Source organism: Ranitomeya variabilis, chromosome 1, assembly GCF_051348905.1.
Source record: "Ranitomeya variabilis isolate aRanVar5 chromosome 1, aRanVar5.hap1, whole genome shotgun sequence".
NCBI classification, from domain to species: domain Eukaryota; kingdom Metazoa; phylum Chordata; class Amphibia; order Anura; family Dendrobatidae; genus Ranitomeya; species Ranitomeya variabilis.
In genome coordinates, this window is record NC_135232.1 from 329,619,207 (window position 1) to 329,633,335 (window position 14,129).

Genomic DNA, 14,129 nt, shown 5'->3' on the forward strand with positions numbered 1-14,129 from the left:
GGGTTACTAAGCGCGGCCCTGCGCTTAGTTACCCGATGTTTACCCTGGTTACCAGGGGACCTCGGCATAGTTGATCGCTGGAGAGCGGTCTGTGTGACAGCTCTCCAGCGACCAAACAGCGACGCTGCAGCGATCGACATCGTTGTCGCTATCGCTGCAGCGTCGCTTCGTGTGAAGGTACCTTAAGGGACCCAAAAATTACCAATGGCCGATACAAAAAGATCAATACTATTTAAGACTTGCAATCATTGGGGTCCTAGTTGGAGCTTTTGCATTGGGGTCCATGAGCTTCAAGTTACATGACTGGATCTAACATCCTGTACATCACAAATAGACTGTAACAAGGCATGGTTCCCTAAAAGTTACCATGTGCCCTATAGAAGCCCTATCATTGCACAAGTATAATGCTAAGCAGCCACCCCGGTCATTAATGAGAGCTAAGTGAGAGGCTTTTCAGTATATTGCACCTGAGCACCCGGCCCCATATATCATTATTACTTACTGCACGCCTCTTATTTTTGGACTATGGAAACTATTGACTTTAAGCTACTTGGAAACAGACATATTTTATTGTATTTGACTAATGTTACGCACTTTTGCACCATGAGCTCTTCTTGTACTGTTATTGTATCTCCTGTAAAACACTTTGTGCACGTTGACCTGTCGAAATATACATACAGTGTATACATAAATATATGCTTTTATTTTATTAACCAATGTAAATCTTTCTAGCATGTAATAAATATCATTGCAATAATACAGTTTGCGTTTTTATTCAGTACAAATTTCTTTTTTATATGTAAAAATGTTAAAGTTTTGTTAACTTTGTAGAAAAGAAAATATTTCAGTCAGAGATGAACTGACCATTTTGGCATTAGGGCATTACTAATAGCTAATGACCCTAGTGGCTCAGTTTAGCAATCAGATTCATTGTTTCATGTTTCAGGACACATTTGCAATATAAATCTATGGTGTAAGAAAGGAAATATTTGGTGGACTCACAGAAGATAATATGACTCAAATTTGCAAAAGATACCCATTTTCTGGTCCACAACGTATGATGCCGACAAAAGTGCCCCCCCCCAAGCAAAGTATGATACCCCTACAGTGAATTCCTCCACAATACTATCTAAATGCACAGTATAATGAGCTCACAGTGCCTCCGCAAAGTATGATACCCCATACAGTGACTCCTACATAACTGGAAGCCCCCACAGTGACCACAACATTTATAATGGCCCCTACAAGTCCCCTCACGCAGTATGATGACATTGACACACTCTACCCAGAGAGTATGAGGCCCCCACAGCCCTCAACACATTATGATGGCCTACTCAAAGCAACACATCTATATATATAATTGTCTAAGGGTTTTTCCGTCTGTCTGTCTGTCTGTCTGTCTTCCTGTCTGTCTGTCTGTCTGTCTTTCTGTCTGTCTGTCTGTCTTTCTGTCTGTCTGTCTGTCCTGGAAATCCCGCCTCTCTGATTGGTCGAGGCCGCCAGGCACAGTATCGACGTAGATGTCATAATGGTTGCCATGGCGACGATGATGTCATAAAGGTTGCCTCGACCAATCAGCGACGGGCACAGTCTGCCGCGGGGACATGCATATTCTAGAATACCCGATGCGTTAGAATCGGGCCACAGTCTAGTACAGTATAATGGCCTCATATTAGTCTAATAGCCTTCAATACAGTACAATGTCCCCCATAAAGTATGATGCCATTTAAAGTGTCCCCCAAAAAGAGTACTATATCAACATCATGAATTCCTCCACAGTACCTTTCACACACAGTATGATAGTCCCATACCGCTTGAGTTCCTTTATAGGTCGTGTCCGTTCTCCGGAGTCTGATGACCGTTGCCTGATGTCTGGAGCCTGTTGACTGCTGCCTGGAGCCTGACTACCTCTGCCTGGTGTCTGGAGCCTGAGTGTCTCTGCCTGGTGCCTGGAGCCTGACTGTCTCTGCCTGGTGCCTGGGGCCTGCCTGTCTCTGCTTTGTGCCCGAAGCCTGACGACCGCTGCCTGGTGCCTGGAGTCTGACTAGTTCTGCCAGGTGCCTGGAGCCTGATGACTGTCGACTGGTGCCTGGAGTCTGACAACTGCTGCTCGATGTCCTGCCAGTTTCCCTGTTATTCTGTTGGTGTCCCTGATGTCCTGCCGTTCTCTGTCCGGAGCCAGGTCTGTTGTCTGGAGTCCAGATGTCCTGTCTTCTTCCTAGATGTTCAGCCTGTGTCCAAATATCCAGTCCGTGGTCCTGTTGGTCCAGCTGGTGTTTCTGAGTCATCCCACTTGTGTTCCTGGATGGGCTCCTGCTCCATGTTCCTGGGGAGTTTCCAGCCTTGTTTTCCAGTGATGGCTCTGCCTGTGTGTCCTGGATCTGACCAGCCTATGCCGGAGTTGCTAAATTGATGTTTTTGGACCTGTGCTGTCTGTATTTTGCCTGTGTCCCGATGTCCAGCCTGTTCCCTGGGGTCAATCCTGTGATGACGTCTGTCCGTGGGCGGTGTCTGATGTTCTCCTGCTGTGCCAGTGCTACACCTGAAGCCTGAGAGTGAGGTTCTCCTGATATGCCTGTGCTGGATGATCCTGGACTGCATCAACCTGTGATGACTGTCATGATATGTACTTTTGCCCTGTCCTGTATTTGAATAATATGCCATTTGTAACTGTTCTCTGGTTTCTATTAGCTGTAATATATGTATTTTCTTGTGCTTTGAGTTAATCTGTAACAAAATGTCTCCTTTCACCCAATACTTGCAGCCCTAAGCTATAATGTAATTAAGCTTTGTCAACATCACTAGGAAGGAATAGCCATTCTTCCTCACAGCAGGTGGCTAGTCAAATGTACATACTACGGAGCCGACTAGTCTGGAATCTTCTGGTAAACTCAGCCATTGAATAGAAGGTGTGACCCCTACCCCCTTCAGGGGCGGATCCCAGGAGCTCAGACAATCCATTCTTATTTTGAGATCAGATGTGAGTTGATGCTGGAAGGAGAAGGAGTGGGGATTCTTAGCTGAGGCAAGACCCCATGTCCATCTGGGACTGTGGAAGCGAACGGGACGAGACTTGAGTTGAGGACATATCTCGTCGTTCGTGAGATTGTTTGAGATCCCTTGGACTCGTGTGGACTATTGCTTTGTTAGCTGGCACAAGGATTATCGGGAGGTGCCCCCGAACCTGTTCTGTTGGACTAATTGTGGACTCTGTAGATCTACCTGCATGTGTTGTTCCAACGTTCTTGATAATAAATCTGTGGAATCATCCATTGGCCTGTTGTCCCTTCTTGCTCTGCCATACACCCCATTAAAACTGGTGGCAGCAGCGGGATCAGAGCAGAAAGAATGGAGGACAATGGCCCAACATCGGGAACCAGCACCGCAGAGTAAAAGAACTGGACTTTGGGGAGCCTACAATCAAAGGCCCGTGAAGTAGGAGTCCATTTTAAAGGACTCTCCAAGGAGCAGCTAATTGAGGCTTTGGAAGGAGTTCGCCTGCAAGATGACGCTGAGGAAGGATCCTCACAGCAAATGGAGGAAAGACTGCAGCCGGAGGTAAATACCCAAAAGAGTCAGTGGGTTGTGTGGTACGAGGAGGAGTTGGCATTGCTGGGAGAAAATGCCACCATGGACGATAAGAGGGCGGCCATTCACAGAGCTCAGGAGAGGGAGAGGGAGGCCATTCACAGAGCCGAGGAGAGGGAGAGGGAGGCCATTCACAGAGCTCAGGAGAGGGAGGACAGAGCTCAGGAGATGGCATTGCTGGAGAGGCAGATCGCTTTGGAAGCAGCTAGAAGCTCCAGACAGACTGTAACCCCAGCACCCACCATGAGGGAACTCCCCAGAGTGTCCCGCAAAGACTTCAAGCCGTTTAATGAGGCTGCAGGCGACATTGAGAGCTTCTTCCAGGACTTTGAGCATCAGTGTCGATTAATGGAAGTCCCGGACAGGGAGCGAGTCCGACATCTGGTGGGGCTCTTAGAGGGTGGAGCTGCCGCAGCCTATAGAGCTATGGGCCCTCGAGAGAACTGTGAGTATGCGGAGATTAAACTGACTATTCTAGAACATTATGCTGTGACGCCAGACACTTACAGGACTCAGTTCCGTACTTTAGCCTGCAATGAGGAAGTGTCTTTCAAGATGTATGCCCACAGACTCAAACAAATATGTAATCGCTGGCTGGAGGCAGAGGAGGCCTTAACTTGGGAGACCTTTCTCCAGGTTATCCTAAAAGAGCAGTTTTACTTCAAGTGCCCTGCTGAGATCCGGGAATGGGTGCGTGAGAGGAGACCAGCCACTGTGGAGGAAGCTGCAGCTCTAGCTGATGAGGTTCTCACCATCAAGCCTCAGTGGAGGGTTCTGTTAGAGGATCGAGAGAGGCCTACCAGCCCCACAACCCCAGTGGCCCCCAGTTCTTCTGTCCCCATTGTTCCCCGTTCCTCTAAGCCACCACCTCATGCTGATACCCGTGTAAATGTCCCTCCAGTTGCTTCTACTGCATTTTCTGGAATACGACGAAGAGAGGAAGTAGCAGAGCGCAGGTGTTATGGCTGTGGGCATCCGGGGCATCTGCAGGCCTCATGCCCAGCCAGCCCATGGAGGAGTCGTCCTCAAACCCCTACAGCACCTTCAGGTGGGAGCCGGCCTTCAGGTTCCCTTACCCCTCGCCCAAGAGGACGCCTTGGATGGAGTGAGACCCAGCACAGATGCTATCGATGTGGGCAGCCGGGGCATCTGCAAGCCTCCTGCCCAGCTGTTCAAATGAAATTTGATCCTGTACCCAGTCGTATTATTAATTATGTACAGCCAAGTGCCATGGAGGAAGACGTGTCACCACTACGTGAGGACTGGCCTAGTGCCTCACCCACCCATGTTGCACCGCTAGGAGTTTTTGGTGTGCGACCTGCAGATATAATGACTTCCGCTCATCGAGGTAAGCACTTGCAGGAGGTCGTGCTGGATGGACAGAGACTTATTGGATTTTGTGACTCAGGGGCTTTCCTCACACTGGCTGATCCCCGAGTGATTCGGCCTGAGGCAATTCATAGAGGACCTGGGATTGTCATTGAACTGGCTGGTGGACAATGGAAGACTATTCCCACAGCCACTGTGGATCTGAACTTTGGTTTTGGGGTCAGGCGATGTGTGGTTGGGGTGATGGGTGGTCTGCCTGCAGATGTTCTCCTGGGCAATGATGTGGGAGAGCTACGATGCCAATTCGTGGCTGCATGAAGCCACATGTAAGTTACGCTCTGCCTGTGTGTACTTAACCAGCGACCTGTAGAGGTCCCTAGTACGTACACAAATTGGGAGGGGAAGGGATTGTCATGATATGTACTTTTGCCCTGTCCTGTATTTGAATAATATGCCATTTGTAACTGTTCTCTGGTTTCTATTAGCTGTAATATATGTATTTTCTTGTGCTTTGAGTTAATCTGTAACAAAATGTCTCCTTCCCCCAATACTTGCAGCCCTAAGCTATAATGTAATTAAGCTTTGTCAACATCACTAGGAAGGAATAGCCATTCTTCCTCACAGCAGGTGGCTAGTCAAATGTGCATACTACGGAGCCGACTAGTCTGGAATCTTCTGGTAAACTCAGCCATTGAATAGAAGGTGTGACCCCTACCCCCTTCAGGGGCGGATCCCAGGAGCTCAGACAATCCATTCTTATTTTGAGATCAGATGTGAGTTGATGCTGGAAGGAGAAGGAGTAGGGATTCTTAGCTGAGGCAAGACCCCATGTCCATCTGGGACTGTGGAAGCGAACGGGACGAGACTTGAGTTGAGGACATATCTCGTCGTTCGTGAGATTGTTTGGGATCGTTAGGAGGAGGAAGTGATGTCAGACGCTAAAAATTAGCACCACCCTCCAACCCATCTCCCCTCCCCTCTCTATATAATGGCAGTGAATAGTGAACAGGTGGGAGACCATTTTTTCTTATACACAGTATCTCGGCATACAGAGAGGTCATACCCTGCCACTGCAGGTGACTTCGTTCGGTTTTCTTTAGCCCGGTAAACTTCCCCTGATGAACCCCCCAAACGGGTGGGGATAGGCGTAGGGAAGATACACACTTTTGTTCAGGGAGGCTATATCTGACCAGGGGCACCGAAAAATAGGCTCACACTTGGGTACTGCCCTTGTAAGGGCGGGAGCTGATTGCAGAGGGCACGACAGGGTAAAAGAGGCCCCCGTGTTCCCCACTCCCCCCCTATGTCGTTTATTTGGTCTTGATGTCCTTTCTCCCCATCATCTGGTCTCTTGGTATATGGAGCAGTATCTGAGGGCCAGCTAACAATTTGGGTGAGATTGTGCCATTTTTTATCTTGTGCACTGTTAATCATGAGCACTTTATGTATACAATTTTGAATTATGTTTTTATTTTTAGGTGTATTAATAAATGCTAAGTTTTACTAGGATTAAAAGGGCTGACTTTGCTGTTAATTGTTTGATATTTAGTCAGAGACATTCAGAGTAGATCTTCTGGGTGATTACATTGCTTATATTCTGCATGTGTTGTTCCAGCGTTCTTGATAATAAATCTGTGGAATCATCCATTGGCCTGTTGTCCCTTCTTGCTCTGCCATACACCCCGTCACAATGACCTCTTCCTTTCGTCTGACGTCTGCTGTCCTGCTGTGGTCGAGTGGGTCCACATTCTTTTACCATTTAGGATGCATGCCCCACGTGGTCGTGGCCTGGCGATGTGGGAGCATAAGCTAAGTAAGCTAAGCCACGTCCATCGTTACACTACAACAGCAGCATGATTACACAATTTAGTGACATAGGGATTAAATGTTTGTTTGAGAATGCATCTGGGTCTAGTGCTTTATTTTTCTTAGGAAGGGTTACAACCCCATCATCTTCCTTCACTTAATTAATTTTATCCAAGAAAATGCTGTAAAGTAGATTTCAAAGGCTGAATTATCTGGTAATATAATTTTATCTTAAAGAGGGATTAATAAAATGAGCAAAAGGCATTTGCAAAATCCTTGGGGTCTGTGTTTACGATACACTTTATTGATCCCGTGGGAAATTATGGAAATTATGGTTTAACACCACTTTTACAAATTGCAAATTGCCAAAACAAAAAAAACCTAACTAAGGACTCTAAAATGTAATTTTTATTAATATGATTAAAACTGGGGATGATAGTAAAATACCCACTAGTCAGTGTATATCAATAGGATAACCATATGCTGCTCTAAAGACAACAAATTAAGGTATAACTAGCAGTCCTAGTCCTATGTAGTAACAATATTCAAGGGTATGGAATATGGTGTGGCCGCTACTTATATCCACTCATTCCCAATACACTGGCAAGTCCTATAAAAACTAACTTCTAAACCTCCCCTTTTTAACATGTTTCACCAGTAAACTGGCTTTGTCAGGGTATTAAGACTATAATGAGCTAAAAAAGAGGATGCCGAATCTTTTAAGACCTAGGTTCTGATGCCATAAAGTAGATCAACCAATCACCCATTAAACATGGTCGGCCAATCCTGACTCCTGTTCCATCCATGTGTATAGGTAGAAAATAAATATAAATGGAAGAAATCATTACCGAAATATATAAAGTGATCTACCTCCAAGGATAATTCTTATTCAATTGCCCATATCCCAAATATGTACCATAAACTTCAATTGCAAAAATCAGACCATATTAGTCCACTCCCCTTATGATACTCACCTCCAATCAGAGAGAGGCTATAAGGAAGTATATGGAATCTAACAGCGCTCACTGACTATAACCTTGTTATATCACAAAATTGTAAATTGTAAACACAAAAACTAAAGGTGCATCCTCCATCATATTAAACTCTTACAGACATGTTTGAAACATTATTAAACCTAGATATATCATTTTAATGGATAGCTAGGCAAAAAAATCTACATATATAATACCAATTAATACCTAAAGCCCACTAACCAGCTAGACCTCAAAAGCTATCTCATAATATTAGTCCCCATAATTTACCGACAGAATCTCAGAACAAATAACTTATTATCATTATTATTGGCTTAAGCCCACCAGCATCAGGGGCTTATCTACAGCATTCTGTAATGTATCCTGAAAGATGAGAAAAAGAGGTTATATTATACTCACCCAGGGGCGGCCCCTCTGTGGTCCGGTCCGATGGGAGTCGCGGTCCGGTCCGGGGCCTCCCATCTTCTTACGATAACGTCCTCTTCATATCTTCACGCTGCGGCTCCGGCACATGCGTACTTTGTCTGACCTGTTGAGGGCAGAGCAAAGTACTGCAGTGCACAGGCGGCGGGTCTCTCTAACCTTTCCCGGCATGGTTCGAGATTCCCCCTGTGCAGCGGTGGGAACTCGACACCTAACATTGGGTTAACAAATTTATCAACTCTCGGTAGTTATTTGCAAAAGGAGCAAGAGCCACATGGGTGCAAACCCCTACTCAATCTATTTCTTTCCCGTGAATCTTCCTGTATAGTAAAGTGGCTAAGTGTAAGATAACCCCTTAATTATTTCCCCTTACGATAAGTAACCGAATGATGTCCACTAATAATATCTCTCAGATCCTGATCAGCTCTCAATATTTGCATAACACCCCAACTGCACTAGACGCTTTGGCATAAAAAGTACCGATGAATCTAATGATACGGTCCTACTCCCTCTGTGGAGCCCCATCTATTATTATTGAGGGTAGATACAAGATAAAGAAATAATTGTGTTTCACTATCCCATAAAATTAACACATCATCTATGTATCTACCCCAAAATAAAATGTGACTGGTATAAAAAGATAAATCCTCACAGAAAATGTGAACATCTTCCCACCACCCCAAAAACAAATTAGCAAAAGTGTGTGCACAGGAAGTACCCATAGCGGTGCCCCTTATCTGATGAAAGAAAGTACCGCTAAAGGTAAGATAATTGTGGGTAAGAAGAAAAGGTGATAGCTTATATAAAAAATCATTATGCTCAGAGAATTATCTACCCTTAGTAGAAAGAAAGTGTGATGCCAGTGTAATGCTCAAGTCATGGTCTATATTGCTATATAGAGCTTCTATATCCAGACTCATAAGCTTGGTGGTATCAGGGACATTAAGATCTTTCAATTTCCGAACCATATATTTCGTACCATGAATGAAAGATGGCAATGAATGCACAAAAGGGGATAATAACTCATCTAGGTACTGACTTACACCCTCCATCAAAGATTTATTCCCGGACACTATGGGTCTCCCTGGTATTGGTCTCAGTTGTTTATGCACCTTCGGCAAGGTGTAAAAAGTGGCTATTGAGGGACATGGATTATACATCTTCTTAAATTCCTCTTCAGATAAGAGATTCTTCTCCTTAGCTCCTTTTAATAAACTCAACAAATCTTGCAAAAAACGATCAGCAGGATCCAAATTCAATATAATATACGTTCTCCTATCATCCAACAGATCCCTTGCCATCTGGACATAATCAGTTCTATGCATCAGGACAATATTGCTCCCCTTATTGGAAGGCTTTATCACAATATTTATTGTCCTGTAGATCTCTCTAGGCACCTAACTCTTCTAGGCTCAGGTTCATGACCCTCCTCTTTTTCCTATTAGATAATTTCCTAATATCATTCTCTACCAAATTCACAAAAGCATCTATATTATGATATTGGGAGATAGTTGGGGTATTTTTACTTCTTGGATTTAAAGAGGAGAAAGGTGGGGATACATCTGGACGATCTGACTCCAAATCTTCCAATGTTTCAATAGCTTCCATCTCTCTCCTATTCGAATTGCTACCATCCATTATCTGGTAATATGATTTTATCTTAAAGAAGGATTAGTAAGATGAGCAAAAGGCATTTGCAAAATCCTTGAGGTCTGTGTTTAACACCACTTTTATCCACTATGTGATGGATTCTCAACTGGTATTTTTTTCTGCTTGATTTTCTTGGCCAATAGCCTTGAATGTTTGCTGAAGCATACATAGTAATTAAGACAGTTATTGGTATTTTTATCAATTCATCTACAAACAACATTCGTAATTCAGTTTTGAGGAGAGTGATATGGTGATCATCAGAAGGTTGAGTTTGTGGAGTGCCCAGCTATTCAAATTCCTTCCCTGAGTTCTAAAATTTTTGCAGTGTAACTTTTTTATTAATTATTTTTTACTTCAAGAGCCTAAAAGATAATAACCAATTGTATAGACTTATTAATACAAATTAACAAAAAGAAACAGGAGAATTAGTAAGGGCACACAAGCTATTTAAGGGATTGTAATGTAGAAAGCCCAGGAATTTAAAGAAACTGGAGGCTTTTTGCCAAGAAGAGTGGGCAGCTTTACCTTCTGAGAAAATAAAGAACCTCATCCAAAACTACCACAAAAGACTTTAAGCTGCTATTGATGTTAGAGGGGGCAATACACGGTATTAAGAAATGGGGTATGTGAACTTTGATCAGGATCATTTGGATGTTTTGGGTTGTCAATATAATTTAAAAAGAGAAAACACAGTAGTTTGACATTAAATGGCTTCTCCCAACCATTAACCATGGTGGAGTGGAGAAAAAGTTTTGGTGTTATCATTCATATTCTCTGAAAAAAGGCAAAGAAAGCCAAAATTCTGCCGGTATAAACTTTTGAGCACAACTGTATATACAGGCAGATAGGACCATACTGTAGGTCAGATATATCTGCATAGATGGGATCGAGTAGGTAAGATATGATGCAGATGGGGCTAAAGCTGATGGAGAAGCTAAAGGGGTAGGGCTTTAACCAGATATCTTTTAATTTTTCGGATTTTAGTAGTGAATCTGTCTGATTTAGTGTCTGATGGTAAAAAGTTATTAGTCCAAATGTATTGATGCAATTGTTTGCCATGTAGAAGTAGCTCTAGGTTACATTTGTTATCTTGTTTTTGAGAATGCACCAATTTCAACCACCTACAAATGTGAATTGCTTTGTAGTTGGAATGAATATCTTGCAGTCCCAGACCTTCTAAAGCTTTGGGATGGAAAAGAAGCTTATATGGTAGTTTTGCTTTCTTGTATTTCCAAATATAGAGAAAGATAAGTTGTTTGATAGTGGAAAAAAAGAATATAGGAAGACTAGTAGGTAAAATGTTCAATGTATATAATATATCCGGAAGTATATAGGATTTTATTACGTTTTCCCTACTCATCCAGAAAAACTAAAGCAGGTCATAGGATTTTAGAAGGGCTTTTATAGAGTTGATGAGGGGTAGAAAGTTACTCTGGTATAGGTCTCTTGGCTAGGGATGAACAAACCTAGTGATAGTTCTGAACCCCAAACTTCTAAACGGAAGTCCGTGTTACTGTTGAGGTTTGCAAGCCAAATAAAGCTTGTTGAAAGGCTGTAGGTCAGCCAGTCAATAGGCTTTAAGATTGTGGGTTCTTCCGGGCCCCACCACAGCCATACAAAGTAAAGGCATTTATGTGACTGGCCAAGTCACCATTTTACATAGTTGCATGGCCATTCTGAGTTCAGAACCTGGTGTCATAAACAGTGTCTGTGAACAGTGTTCTAGTCCAGCTTGGTGCAACCTAACATCCTGATTCATACTGCCCGTACAAGCTGGTGCTTACTGCGGTACAGCCCGATGAACTTTGCCCTTCTTGCCTGGTGCATAGTGCCCTAACATCCTGGTGCACACTGCCCGCACAGCCTGGTGCACACTGCCATACAGCCAGGTGCATACTGCCCATACAGCCTGGTGCACAATGCCCTAAAAGCCTGGTGCATATTGCCCTAACAGCCCGGTGCGGAGTGCCCTAAACCAGCCTCTTTACTGGAAATTCTTTTGAGAGCCTCAAAAAGGGGACGTGGACATGGTCGTGGTGGTGATGGTGTTGCTGCTGCAGGGAGAGGATGTGGTCTATATGTTCCTGATACATGCCCAAGTGAAACACCTTTCTCTTTTACACTCAGTAAGTTCTGCATAATTTTGTAGGCCCCAGTACTGTTGACCAGAACATGTTGCAGCAGTCTCTTCTGCTTTTTGATTATTTCACTTTCTGGACTTCCGTGTGCCATCCTGCAACTGGCTCTGCCCCAGAAGTGGAAGAGACTGAGTATACTTGGAGCGCCCCCACTGCCGCAGGGCCGAGGGGTACCCGGTACCGGGCCTCTGGGTCTCTGCTCTGGGGTTGTCACGGTGGCTAGACCCGGTCCGTGACCCTGCTGAGGGGCGTCCAGTGAAAGGTGGTGGAAATGGTGGTGAGGTAGTGGTGCTGTGCAGGTCGCAGTAAATAACGAGGACGCCAGGTTGCAGTCTCTTTACCTCTTTACTGAAGAATTCTGAGTCCTCAATCCGGAATACGGTTAACCAGGCTGCGCAAGTCTGGCCGGTCCGATGGCACCTCCAGAGTTCCCTTTGCAGGTGGAAATCTGTGCCTTCCTGCTAGCGCTATGTGTTGTGGTCCTCCCCTGCTGTGCTTACGGGATAGTCCCCACAACCATTGTGTCTGTTTCTCGTGTTCCCTCACAACTCGATTAGATGATGTTCTGCTAATCCATCCCTCCCTGCTGTTATGGTTGGGACGCACCCGTATGACGGGTAGGCTCGGAGCTCTTCCGGGACCCTAGAGTCCCCCCTCTCCAAAGATTGCCCCCTATGTCTTCGTAGGTGATTTAAGTGAGACAGCCCGCATGTGACTGACTGTCCTGCCGTTGGTTTGAAGTATTGCCTGGAGCTATATAGATATACTTCCTCGGCGTTTCGGCCGCCGGTTGTGCGCCTCAGTAGGATTTTGCCTCGGTCTTACAGCACGACTCCTACTGGTATTCTCCTTCTTGCTTTGATCTCGTTTCTCACTCAGCACAATAAATCTCGCTTCTTGTCCTTTCTTAGGGCACCGCCACGATACTGTGCAGGCACGGTCCCGTAACTTTCTCTCTGGTTGCCAGGCCTCTGTCAGGATCCCACCCCTGACAGGGACCCTATCGAATCTTCCCCCACAACACCCTCTGCCACAAGGTGTTGCCTGGTTCCAACCCAGTCAGCTTTCTCTCTAACTTCCTGCCTGACCCCCAGTTTTACCAGTGTGTGAGGAGTGGCCTAGTGAATAGTACCCTTAGCTCCCCCTGGAGGCCTGACTGTGAAATGTATTGGTGTATGTGATACCTGGTCAGATGAACTCCTTCAGTGCCATCAGACGTAACATCACTCCCCTTAGCGGCAGAGCGACATTACTGCAACGACCAGGACTCTGGGGCGCTGCATACTGATGCCCAACTACTTGTTATGTTGGAGGAGTACATGGGAGGGTTGGTGCACACAGTCAGCGGACTAACGCAGCACATCTCAGAGGATGACAAACACAGGTGCCAACTGCTCTGGCTTTCTGCAGTATGCAGAGTGCAGACTGTCAAAGAGGGAAAAGATGAGGACTGGGTAGAAGATGATACAGGGGATAGTGAGGCACTAGACCCAACATGGAACGAGTGCTATCCTAGTGAAGTGCTCAGTACGGAGCAAGAGGAGGTAGTCATGCTAATACAGCAGCACAGCAAAAGAGGAAGCAGGGTGCAAAAGCACAGTGGCTGGCCCCTAGCTAGTATGTCGGCTGCTACTGCCCATCACGCCACAATGACCACACTAAAGCCAGCTGAAAGGAACTCCCTGATGACACATTTCTACACGCAGTGTGCTGATGACAAGCGGTGGTGGTTTGCACTCTTTGCCGTCAGACTATGAAGTGAAGCATAAATATCCTGACCTCAGCACCACCTGCATGACAAGGCATCTGAATTGTAAGCATGAGGTGCAGCGGAGTACACATCTTAAAAACCCTGACAGATCTGAGTCTCCTCCTGCTTTCTTTTCTGCTGCAGTCTTGGCCTCTTCCTCCTGCTCAAGATCAACAGGGCCATCTTCCTCCCCACAAAGAGAGGATATGACAGCAAAACCACCAGCAGCAGTGTCACTGAGCATCTCAACACCATCCCATGGAAGTGTTCAGCTCTCCATCCCACAAATCTTAGGGTACCGCCACACAGTGCCATTTTCATTGCTACGACGGCACGATCCGTGACGTCGCAGCGTCGTATGATTATCGCTCCAGCGTCGTAGACTGCGGTCACACTTTGCAATCACGGCGCTGGAGCGATGCCGAAGTCGCCGGGTAACCAGGGTAAACATTG